The following is a 13,188-nucleotide window of genomic DNA, read 5'->3' as shown; positions in this document are numbered from 1 at the left end:
GCTCAGGCAATTCACTCACCTCAGCCTCCCAAAGCGCGGGATTACAGGCTGAGTCACCAAACCTGGCCCAGTCATCTCTTCTAATAAGGACACCAGTCATATTAGATTAGGCCCTACCATAATGACTATATTTTAACATAATTATCTATGTAAGGACTATATCTCCAAATAAAGTCACATTCTGAGATACTAGAGGTTAGGACTTCAACATATACATTTTGGAGAGATACAGTTCAGCCTATCCTTAATCCTTTTCCTATTTTATAAAATTTTGAAATAAAAATCTAAACCTAGACCACACAAACAGATTCACTTGATAATCTTCAGTACCTTTATCCATTTCATTAGGAACTTTTAAAAATGTATCTTATTTTTAAGTTAGATTTTACCTCATTATAGAGATATAGGGCACAAGTGTTGATTAACTATATAAATATGCTGCATGCAGGTGACGTTTGGCCTCCTAACTGGTCCTCACTCCCCCTGGTATAGGTTTAGATATTCTTTGTGTTGTTACATGCTCCCAATTCTCCTTCCTCCCTCCCTCCCCTAGCAATTCCCAGGGACTGCTGATCTCTCCCTGGTGCTGATGTGATTAATGTTCAGGGCCCACTTATGAATAAGAAAATGTGGTATTCAGTTCTTTGTTTCTCTGATAGATCACTTGGTAACATGGTCTCCAACTCCATTCAATTTGCTGTGAAGTCCATGATTTTGTTTTCTTTATGGCTGTGTAATACTCCATCATGACTCCATCAGGTATATGTACCACTTTTCTTTATCCAGTCCAGTTTTCTCGAGCAGTAGAGTTGGTTCACATTTTTGCTATTGTGAATAGTTCGGCAATCAACATGCATGTGCAGGTGCTTTTATTGTAGAATAATCTATATTCCTTCAGGAATATTCACAGGGGAGGGGCTACTGGATTGTATGGAAGGTCAATTTTTAGTTCTTTTAGGAACCTTTTCATAGAGGTTAAACTAGCATGTATTCCCATCAACAGTGTAGAAGCATACCCTTTTCTCCAAACTCATGCCAGAGTCTTTTTTTTTTTTTTTGACTTATTAATGATGGCCATTCATACCAGAGTTAGGTGATATCTCATTATGGTTTTGATTTGCAATTATTTGATGATTAGTTAGGGTGAGGATTTTTTCCTGTACTTGTTGACTGCTTCTATGTTTTCCTTTGAGAAGTGTCTGTTCATGACCTTTGCCTACTTTTTAATGGATTCTTTTTGTTTGTTTTTTGCTTTCACTTCATTTGAGTTCTTTGTAAATACTGGATGTTAGGCCTTTATCAGATATATAATTTTCAATTTTTTTTCCATTCTGTGTGCTGTCTCTTTACTCCCTTGATGATTTCATTTACTGTACAAAAGCATTTCAGTTTGATGCGGTCTTACTTGTCTATCCTAGCTTTTATGGCATTTGCTTTTGGAAATTTGTTGGCTACTCCGATGTGCATAATGGTATTTCCCACATTTTATTCTAGGATTCTTAGAATTTGAGGGTTTATTTTTAGGTCTTTGATTCATTTTGAGTTGATTTTTGTATGTGATGATAGGAAGGGGTCCTGTTTCATTCTTCTGCCTGTGATTAGTCACTTTCCCAACACCATTTGTTAAATATGATCTCCTTTCCCCAGTGGTTTTGACTGTGACTTTGTCAAAGATGAATTGGTTGAAAAGCTGATTTTCTGTGGTTCAATATATGTCACTCAGTGAGAGAAGAAGAGGCACATCTGCTCCTTGCTTTACCTTGTGGCAGTTTTCTGTCACTACAGAATTTCTCTCCTGCTTCTAAACTAGTCAGGACAGCTTTCAGCCCCTACTGCTAGCACTCTGAAAAAGAAATAGGGGATGGGTCTCCCGTCTGCTGTCAGCAGCCTACAGTCCAGGAACCCACCGAGAGAACCCTCAGTTATCTTTCTTGTTACTCTCTCCCTTTTCTGGTCTGCACTCTGCTCTTGAATGAGTTCTCTTTCTTGTTACTCTCTCCCTTTTCGGGTCTGCACTCTGCTCTTGAATGAGTGCTCTTGAATGAGTTCTCTGCTGCAAAGGAGGGTGCCAGCTGTGCCATGCCAGGATGCATTACTTAGAGGGGGTTCTTCCTGATATGGCTGGGAAGTTGGCCATCAGCCACTGACAGTGCATATCTGCTGGGTTCCCTCTTCAGGTGGGCCCTGCCCCCCCATAAGCCACCAGCTCAGTTGCAAGCCACACTCACAGAGGCTGAACCAGAGCAGGCCTTTCTTGCATACTGCTTGGGGTGCAGTTACCCAATTCTGTACTCTGCCCAGAACTCCTTCCATGTGAAACCAATGTCCCGTGTACAACTGGAAGGCGGTGAGCCACCCTAAAGCATCTTTGGCTGATTCTCCCACCTCATCTACCAGGCAGGGCTTCAGTTCTTGTGATAACCTGGAACATGGTGTAGAATGGGGTGCCTGAATTTCCATGTCTACTGTCTCTTTCTGGTCTCTATGTGTTCAAAGGAAGGTTTGCTGTGTGCAGAGTGTTTCACTCATTCAAAAGTATTCAAGGTGTCTCCATCTACCAATGACTGGTTCCCTACTCTCTCCTTGCTCAGTGAGATAGGTAGTGGTCTGCTGCTTCATGGTGGCCTTCTTGGATCCCCCATTTTTAGCCTTTAAAAAAATGTTTTTAACAAGATTAAGATGAGTGCTGCATATTTGAATGAATGTTTTCTGTAACAGAATGTATTTGTAATCTGTAAGCTGATATATGTATAATTTCCATTTAACCCACAATTAAATTCTTCTGTGTTCTCATGAGTGATATGTAAAACACATTGTTTCATTTCATTATTGTTCTATAGGAAATATATTTACAAATGCTTTGTAGGAAAAAAATAGTATTATCACTAATACTATGAAATATCAATATTTATTGCATCTCTAAATAATTTCCCAACATTTCATTTAAAGTCATTTTTCTAACTTTTTATCTTAGTTAATAGCTATAACTAGAAACTCTCTTATGTGGGAGTAGTTTTCAAAAAAAAAGAACTGAAAAAAAATTGTTTCAATTGCAAACCTCAAGTTTAAAGATATTTAGACATAAAAAACATGGTCTTTTTGCAAAGGATAGTTTTCTTGTTAAAATAGTACAATTTAATGAGTGATTTCACCAAGACGGTGGAATAGAATGTAACCCATTCATATCTCTTCACAACAACAAGAATTTTATATATATCCAGAGTCAAAGTCTCTCTGCAGGAGCCTCAGAATTCAGTTAGGAGTTTTTAAAACCCTGGTGGAGTCCAAAACTTTGTATAATCTTTTTGAAAATACAAACCAATACACAGGTGGTTGATCCACCCATTTTGCTCCTGAGTTCAAGTTTAGACTCAGCCCAGTACTCCAAGGGGTTTATCTACAACCCTCTTTGGTCTTGTGCCTGCATCCAAAACCACCTGCCAAGAGTCAAGAAGAATCACACAAATTAGTGCCTTCATGGAAAGGCTCATCTGCACTCTGATACTGGTCTTTGCGATGAACCTTAAAGTTGCCCCATGGTTGGCTCTAACCTCCCTGGGCCTAGGTACAGCTCAGAGTTGCTTGCACAAGGACCTATAGAGAAATTTACCCATATCTTGCAGCCTGGGCATCCAAGCCTCCCTTAACTCCATCCCACAGAAGATCTGGAGGGGATTCAGCTTCACCTCTTGCCCTTCCCATTACAGTGGTGGAACTATCCCATCTGCGCTGAGACCTACTGGGAGATGTGTGCCACTCAAAGCTAAAAAGACCAGGCTCTCTAGTTTCTAGATTCTTTAGCCTCTATCCCACTCATGATTTGGTCTATTTAAGCTTTTTTCTCCTCTCACTGCAACCAGGGAACCATTCCATCTGTTCTGAGACCTGCTGGGAGATGCATAGCTGTCTGGGCCAATGAGGTGGGCTTTTCAACCTTCATTCTGGAGTAGATCCTGAGAAAGCTGTGTCCCAATTCTAGCTCCTCCTGCTGTAATCAAGGAACTATTCTGTCTGTGCAGGGACTTGCTGAAATGCACGTCCAGTTGGGTCACTGGGGCAGGCTTCTAGACTCAGGTTTTTGGTCAGTATTCCCACACACTCTCAGTATCCTCCTTGGGTCTTCCTTAGGTTAATCTGGGCTGGAAAGTTACATTAACCTAGGAATCTACTAGCAGGCCTGGTAGTCTAGTAGTCCTTGAGTGCTAAAAGAACACCAGCAGGGATGGTAGCCTGGTAGTCCTCGAGTGCTGAAAGATGACTGCAGTGGTCATAGGCTCAGGGGACTCAGTAGTCAGTCTGCTCAGAATCTTCAGGAGGCCCTTTGAAGAATGTCAGGCACAAACCAAGTTAGATTCTAAAGACTCAAATAACTACCTAATCCCCCAATGCACAAACATTACACATCTACAAGTGTAAGAAACATAAGGGAAATATTACCTTATAAAATAGATAAAATGAGGTCCTAGAAACTTACCCTAAAGTAATGGAGATGATATGTGAGCTGACAGACAAATAATTAGAAATAGCAGTTTTAGGATGCTGAGCCAATTTCAATAAAACACAGAGAATCAGTTCAGAAATTTATCAAAGATACGTCACAGAAAGATTGAAATAATTAATAAAGCAGAAATCCTGAAACTGGTGAATACTGTAAGTGAAATTTAAAAATAAAATAGAGAAACAAAAACTTGGTTTTTAAAAAGATAGTCAAAATTAACTTCCGGCTAGACTAAGAAAAGAGAGAAAACAGAAAATTAGAGACAAAAAAGGAATCATTACAACTGATATTACAGAAATACAAAGGATCACTAGGAACTACTATGAAAAATTATATGCAGACAAATTGGAAAACCTAGAAGAAATGAATAAATTCCTAAACATATACAGTCTACAAGATTGAACCATTAAGAAACACAAGAAATGGACAGAACAATAATAAGTTATGAGATCAAAGTAGTAATAAAATCTCCCATAAAAAATATGTGATGACTTAACTGCTGAATTCTACCAAACATAAAGAAGAACTATATCAATTCTACTCAAACTACTTCAGACATTGAAGAGGAGGAAATAGTTCCAAATTCGTTCTACATGGCCATGATTAACCCAATGCTAAAATGAGAAAAAACAAAACAAACAAAAAACAAGAAAAGTAAACTACAAACCAATGCTGCTGAAGAACATGGATACAAAAAAATAAATTAATAGCCGACAAAATTCAACAAACGTTAAAAATATCATTCACCATGATTAAGTGTGCTTCATCCCAGGAATGCAAGGATGATTCAACATGCATGCAGTACCTCAAAAAACATGGTACAGAACATTGATGGAGTTAAGGCCAAAAACCATATGATTATTCCAATAGATGCTGAAAAAGGATTCAATAAAATCTAACTTTTTTTTATAATAAAGACTTTCAACAAATTAGGTATAAAAGGAACATACTTCAAAACAATAAAGACCATGTGTAACAAACACACAGCTAATTTCATGCTGAACTGGAAAAGGATGATATCTGTTCACTAAGATCTAGAACAAGAAAAGAATACCCATGTCACTATTTCTATTCAACATAGTACTTGAAGTCCTAGCCAAAGCAATTAAGTAAGAGAAAGAAATAAAGGGCTACTAAATTGGAAAGGAAGAAGTCAAGTTAACATTGTTTACAGAAGATAGATCTTATTTTTATAGAAACCTGAATACTCCACCTAAATTTTTAGAACTGATGAATACAGTAAAGTTGTTATATAAAAATCAATGTACAAATATTAGAAGTGTTTTTATATGCTAACAGTGATAAATCTGAGAAAGAAATAAAGTAGCCTTATTTCCAAAGCTACAAAAATCTTAAATACCTATAAATAAATTGTCCCAAAGTGAAAGACCTCTACAAGAAAACTATAAAACACTAATGAAAGAAATTGAGCACAGAAAAAATGGAAAGATATCTCATACTAATTGACTGGAAAAATTGTTTTAAAAATACCTATAATATCCAAAGAAATCTATATATTTAATGAAATCGCTATAAAAATTCCAATAAAAGTCTTCACCAAAATATAAAAAACTATCTTCAAATTTATATAGAACCACAAATAACCTCCAATAGCTAAAGCAATCCTGGGCAAAAAGAACAAAGCTGAGGACAACACACCTAATTTCAAAGTATTCTACAAAGTGATAGTAACCAAAACCGCATGACACTGGTATAAAAACAAACATATAGAACAATGCAACAAATTACGGAACCCAGAAATAAATCTACAAACTTACAGTCAACTCACTTTTGACAAAAGTGCCAAGAACATACACTGGGGCAAGGACAGTCTTTTTAATAAATGATGTTTTAACTGGGATATTTATATACAGAAGGATGAAACTAGATTTCATCTTCCACCATTTACAAAGATCAACTCTAAATGAATGAAGACTGGAAACTATAAAACCACTAAAAGAAGTTATTTAGAAACACTACAGGACATTAGTCTGGGCAAATAATTTTTGGATAAGACCTCAAAAGCACAGGCAACAGAAACAAAAATAGACAAATAGGATTGCATTAAGTTTGAAAGCTTCTGAATTACAAAGAGAACAACAAAAAGTGTAGAGAAAACCTACAAGATGGCAGAAAATAACTACAAAGTATCTATATGATAATGGATTCATAACCAGAGCATATAAGGAACAAAAAAATCAATAAAAATAACACAAATAATATGATTTTAAAATGGGCAAAACACCTAAGTAGACATTTCTCAAAAAAGACAAATAGGCAACAGATCTATTGAAAGATACTCAATTTCACTAATAATTAAGGAAATGTAAATTAAAATCACAATTAGATATCATTTCCTCCCTGCAAAGATAGTTATTCTCAAAAAAAAAAAAAATCGAACACATTCTGGTGAGGAAGCGGAGAAAGGAAAACATTCGTGCACTGTTGGTGGGATGTAAAGTATGATAGCCATTATGGAAAATATTGTGGAAGTCTCTCAAAAAATAAAAATAGAATTACCATATGATCTAGCAATCTCACTACTGGGTATATATTCAAAAGAAATGAAATCATTATATCAAAGAGTTGTCTGGCCGGGTGCAGTGGCTCAAGTCTGTAATCTCAGCATTTTGGGAGGCTGAGGTGAGAGGAGTACCTGAGCCATGAGTTCGAGACCACACTGGGCAACCTGAGACCTCGTCTCTACATTAAATAAAAAAACTTAGTCGGGCATGATAACATATGCCTGTAGTTCCTGCTACTTGGAAGGCTGAGGTGGAAGGATTACTGGAGCCCAGCAGGTCGAGACTGGGGTGACTGTGAGAGTGCCACTGTACTCCAGCCTGGGTGATGGAGTGACACTTCAACAACAACAAAAAAAAAGAGTTGTTTGCATTCCCATATTTATTGTAGCACTATTCACAAAACAAGATATGGGATCAAAGCTAAGTGTTCAACAGATGAATAAAGGAAATGTGATATGTATCTACAATGGAATATTATTTAACTATAAACAGATTGAAATCTTGGCATTTACAACAACATGGATGGAATTAGGGATCATGATATAACATGAAGTAGGCCAGGCACAAAATGACAAATATCATATGTTCTCATTCATATGTGAGTGCTATAAAGGGATCTCATACAGATAGAAAGGTAGAAAGAACAACGGTAGTTACCAGAAGCTGGAAAGGAAGGGAAGAGGGTGAAAAGAAGTTGGTTAAGAGGTAGGAAATACAGTTAGGCTGAAGGAATGAGTTCTAGTACAGAACTTATAGTACAGTAGGGAAATTACAGCTAGCCATTTATATTTCAAAATAGTTAGAAGAGAAGAATTGTGATATTTCCACCACAAAGAAAAGATAAATGTTTGAGGTCATGAATATTCCAATTACCCTGATTTGATCATTGCATATTGTATGCAGGTATGAAAATATTGCAAGTGCCCCAAGATATGTACAATTACTATATATCAATAAAAGAGTACATAAAATAACTAGTGTAATTTGTTTTATAAAAAAGAGACTTTAAATGGTTTAGTATCTATGATTATATAGCATTAGAAATTGTGACTATAGTCTCTTATAATAAATATATGCCAATTTTTATTTTCTGTTGAAAATACAATCTTTAGAGGGTAAATAATGGATTGTCCCAGGAATCTTATATATTGCCTCAAATATTATACATGCTTTCACTTGATATACAAGTTTACTTAGAAATTATTCATCTTTTTGTAAGCATTATGCTTCATAATTCCTTATATTACATTGTGTATCACATATACATACATATGCATATAACTCAGAGATTAATAAAAGTAATTAGGAAATTTAGGCACATCTATAGTTTTAGAAGTTCAATTCTTCAACTTTGCCTTGCTTTTTTTAAAGCTTAATTTATAATTGATTTATAATTGATTTATGGTACAGAACTTGTGAACAGAAATGGGTTTTACTATGAAGCAGATAAACAAAAGCAATCACTTAATATAGTGTACATTCATAACTTAGTCTACAAAATTTCAGAGACCTGCTTATAGTAGTGAAGTGATATGCACCCAACAATAACAGGAATAATAGCTGAATAGGCTGATTTGTGTCCTCCCAAAGTTCATATAAAGTCCCAAGTCTTAGTACCTCACAATGTAAGTGTACTTTGAGAAACTGTACTTTAAAGAGGTAAATGTGGTCATTAAAGTAGGACTTAATCGGACTCGTGTTCTTAAAAGATTAGGACGCAGACATACATACAGAGGGAAGGCACAGGGAGAAAATGGCTGTCTGCAAACCAAGGAAGGAGGCCTTAGAAAAAATGACCCTGCCTGCACCTTGATCTCAAACTTTTAGACTCCAGGAATGTGAGAAAATAAATTTCTGTTGTTTAAACCAATTAGTTCGTGGCATTTTGTTATAGCAGTCCTAGCAGTCTAATTCAGTTTGTAACCCTGATTAACACACTTTGGTAATACAAATGCACATACTCCATCTTTCTTTTTATCTAACAAGCAAAGGTGTGTGACAGGTTTTTGTGTAGTTTTCCAGGTTCAAGACATGACACATGGTGTTGGACAAGACGAACAAGCTGCATACTTTTACTCCAGGTATCATTAGGGTTAGAATTAAGACAGACAATAGACAAAAAAAGCAAAAGGGTCTACTGAAGTTTAAATTAGATTGAAGTGGTAATAATAGCTTTCTTTAGCAGTTGATCTATGTGCTAATTGATTTGGCTTAATTAGGTAAGATAATCACTTGTGTTCATTGAACATACTTATTTTTTCAGTTTGCCATTATTTCAAATAACCCTTTTAGCTAATTTCCTCATCTCTCTGTCGACTGACCTTGAGAGGCCATAGAGGAAACCCTTAATTAGTGAGAATGTGCAAAGACAAATGTGTAAATCAGTCTTTTCTTGTTCAGGACAAAAGTCCATGCTGGGCTAGTGAGTGGTGTAGGTGAGATCTGCTGGGGAAAGCCCCTCTACTCTCTAACTCTGGTCATCTTTGAATCTTTGGGCAAAGGCCCCCCTGCTCTGATGGCACTTGCAGAGTTTTCTGACTGCTCTTGCCATCTGCTGGTTTTCTGCATGCACCAATCTTTGATTACATGCAAGCCATTGCACCTTTTAAAACTCAGCTTGGATATCTTAGGATACCCTGTGCCAACTGATCTTCTGTTTGTTCTGGGAGAAACTTCATATCCATTTTTTAGGTGACTTGGTTATTCATTAATAGTCACAAACAAAATAAAAAAGACAATGTTTTTCTGGGCCACTTCATAGGCTTGAAATGTGATTTGTACATGATAGTTTATAATGAATTATTGCTTATAAAATACTGCTAGAATTTAGTTGTCCACATTGAATCAGGAATTCCCTAGCTGTCCACGTAATTTTCAGCCATATTCTTATTATATTTCATTCTTAGTCTCTAAATGATTAACTTGTCAAAGTTTATGCTTATAATGTGATTGTCCTATTCCAGATTAGGCATGTAATGGTTGTTTTAATTCAAAAAACTGTAAGCATATTGTAAGAAACAAGGACTGAGTTGGGACCCAATTTTGGTTCCTAAATTGCATGTTTTGTTAAAAATAATTCCACACATTTTACAAACATTACTTTTATTTTGCATATCTCTATGGGCTACATGGCATTTACCACCTCATTGATCCTACTTAGTTACAGATGTAGCCCATCCTTTATGTGAAATTGGTTTTGGCCATCTCTTTTGATAATGCCTGATTGAAGTTTTGTTTTTGTCCTAAACTCAGGATCTTTTTGCAGCATCTTTTCTCCTGGAGTTCATGACTCTTTATGAGACCTTTCACCTGCTAATAATTTTGCACAAACCTTAAAATAAAGCATATATCAGTTCATAAACCTTAATAATCATTAATTAACCTGAGGTTGTCTCTCTATATGGTATGATAAAGCTATTTGTGAAATTTCCAAGCATAATCTTATAAAAGAAAAGACAAAACATGTTCATGCCATTCAATGACAAGAAAAAGTGATGATTTCAATCACAGTGGATATCTGACAGTTCTGCTATATAGAATATTGGCAAACTGAGGCTAATGTACTCTTGAATACAGATACTGATGTTCTATTTTATCTATATCTAGATGTAATTAAGAGAATGGATTCTAAACTCTGCACTGAGACTCCAGAGAGAATTAAGGTAAATTAAATGTCATGTTTCCTAAACAAATGCATTTGTTAAATAATTTACCTTTACAGCCTAGGTCCTAGTGGAATTCTCAGAGATGTATATTGCTAGTCATAATTTAATTCAAAAAGAAGTTTAAATTATTCATCTGTATGTCTTCCCTAAAAATAGAGATTACAATGGTTTCTGATGCTTCATCTCTTTAATCATGTCTTTGTTAAGTAAGTTAAGTACCTGATCTTTGGCAAGTAATAGGATTTAAATAGTGAAAGAGGTCTTTAGCCTCTATAAAATAAAATGCTAATATAATATTAAGCTTATAAACCATTTTCATATACCATTGATTTTCCTACAAGTATTCACTCCATAAATGTTGATCAAGGTACACTGCAGTTAGCAATGAAAATCTCTTTAACTTGTAGGAAGTGACAAAAAAGCTTTTGTTTTGTTAAAGTTTTCCTTGGGAACTTGGAATCTGGGGTCTTTAATTTACCTATCTCCCTTCTTAGCATTCTTTAACTGTTTTCCAGTGTCAACAGGACCTCATCTCTTTAACTGCATTTCATATAGGTTCATGGAATGAGTTTTTCTCATAGCATGTTGCATTCTGCATCTACACTATAACTTAGATATTCTGTTTCCTCAATTAGTTAGTGGATTTTACTATGTGCTATTAAATTTTGTAGTCTCATAAGGAAAAAATTATCTGACAACTAATTTATTTTCATTGCCACAAAAGATTTTCTAATTTTCTGCCCTAAATTGTCTTCAACTCCCATATTTTTCACTTGTACAGTGGCAATGTTTGATCAAAATGATTCCTCTTTATTATTTTATTAAAAATTTTTTTGGCATCTGTGGTAGATAGAATTCTACAAAGGGCCCATGACTCCTGCTCTCTTGTGTACTCTCCTTCTCTTAAGTGTGTACAGGCCTTATCTATATAATGAAATGTAATTCTAGTGATAATCTTAGATTATATGGCAGAAGAGATTTTATAGATATAATTAAGGTCTCTAATCCATTGATCTTTAATAAAAGGAGCTATTACCTTATATAGCCTGACTTAATCAGATCATTCCTTAGAAGTGGTCAGTGAAGTTCAAAATGAGATTCTCCTATTGGCCTTAAAGGAGTAAGCTGTCATGTTGTGACACAGGTATGTATTAGGAACCTCTAGGACCTCAGAACCAACCCTAGTTAACATCCAGCAAGATAGCTGAGACCTCAGTCCTACAACCCTGAAGTACTAAATTCTGCCAACAACAATGAGGTTGAACATGGATGCTGAGCTCCAGATGAAAACACAGCTCGACTGAAATTTTGATTTTGGCCTAGTAAGACCCTGAACAGAGAACCCGAATATCCCATGCCTGAACTTCTGACCTACAGAAAATATTAGATAATACATGTGTGTTTTTTGAATTCACTGTGTTTGTGGTCAGAGAGATTCCACTATGTGGAACGTAGACATTTATTTCCATAAGCGACTATGTTTGCAGCATCTTGTTATACAGCAATAGAAAACTGGTACAGAGTCTTTTCTCTGATAATGTAAACTTTCAAAGCAAGAAACGATACAATTTGACTTTTCAAGCAATCATTATCTCTGCTAAATTCCAGTTTTATGTTTACTCAAACATATATTCATATATGTAAAGAAGAGAACACACAATCTGGTTCTATCCTGCTTAGAGATAATGTAACATCCTAGAAGTTTAAAACAGGGTCATAACTTCTGTTGTGTCAAACACAACAAAAAACAAAACTGAAGAACTTCAATTTTCTTTATCAATCAACACTTCAAAAACTGGGGTGCAAATATAAGATAACTAATGCAAATAACCAAGTACCTTACATTTTGCAAACACTGGAATCCTACTATAATTTAAGTAGTTTATTCAGTTTTAGTTTATATCCTTGCAATATTTCTTTCTCCTTTCTTCCTGAATTTTTATTATTTTAATGCCTATGAGCAAAGCTAGAGAACATTTAAAAATGTATATTAAAAATTGTTAATGTATGTGAGCAATCGTTTAGTGAAGGGCAAGGATAAAGTTAGTGTTTTAAAATTAACTTGCAATACTTTTGGTAACATTGCAAGTTAAAACAAATTATAAAAACCTTAACTTTGAAATATGGTACTGTTAAGCCAAAGTTGTTTTTTAATAAAAGCTGTGAAAAGAGAATTTTTAGCTAATGAGTGAGACTTGGCAAGACATAAATGGAAATATGTTTCGTTGGCCAACATGTTGTGGAGACATATGAGTGTCTAAATCTATGATGTTCAAAAGAGTATTTTTGTCATTAAAGTATTTCCAAACATTTTGATCAGGAATTTGATTGCCATATGTCCATATCCTCTAACTTGAATGAGGAACATACTTCAGGTCTCTTGAGATTTCTTACCTCCTGGAAGCACAGACTCTTTTATCATTAAGCACTGTGGCTTGCAAAATGAGTTGTTTTTCTTATTTCATAATTATGCTTATATATCAATTATTTCAATATAAAT

This window comes from Carlito syrichta, unplaced genomic scaffold (genome assembly GCF_000164805.1).
Source record: "Carlito syrichta isolate Samal-C Ts95f unplaced genomic scaffold, Tarsius_syrichta-2.0.1 Scaffold89687, whole genome shotgun sequence".
NCBI classification, from domain to species: domain Eukaryota; kingdom Metazoa; phylum Chordata; class Mammalia; order Primates; family Tarsiidae; genus Carlito; species Carlito syrichta.
Note: the sequence above shows the minus strand (reverse complement) of the source record.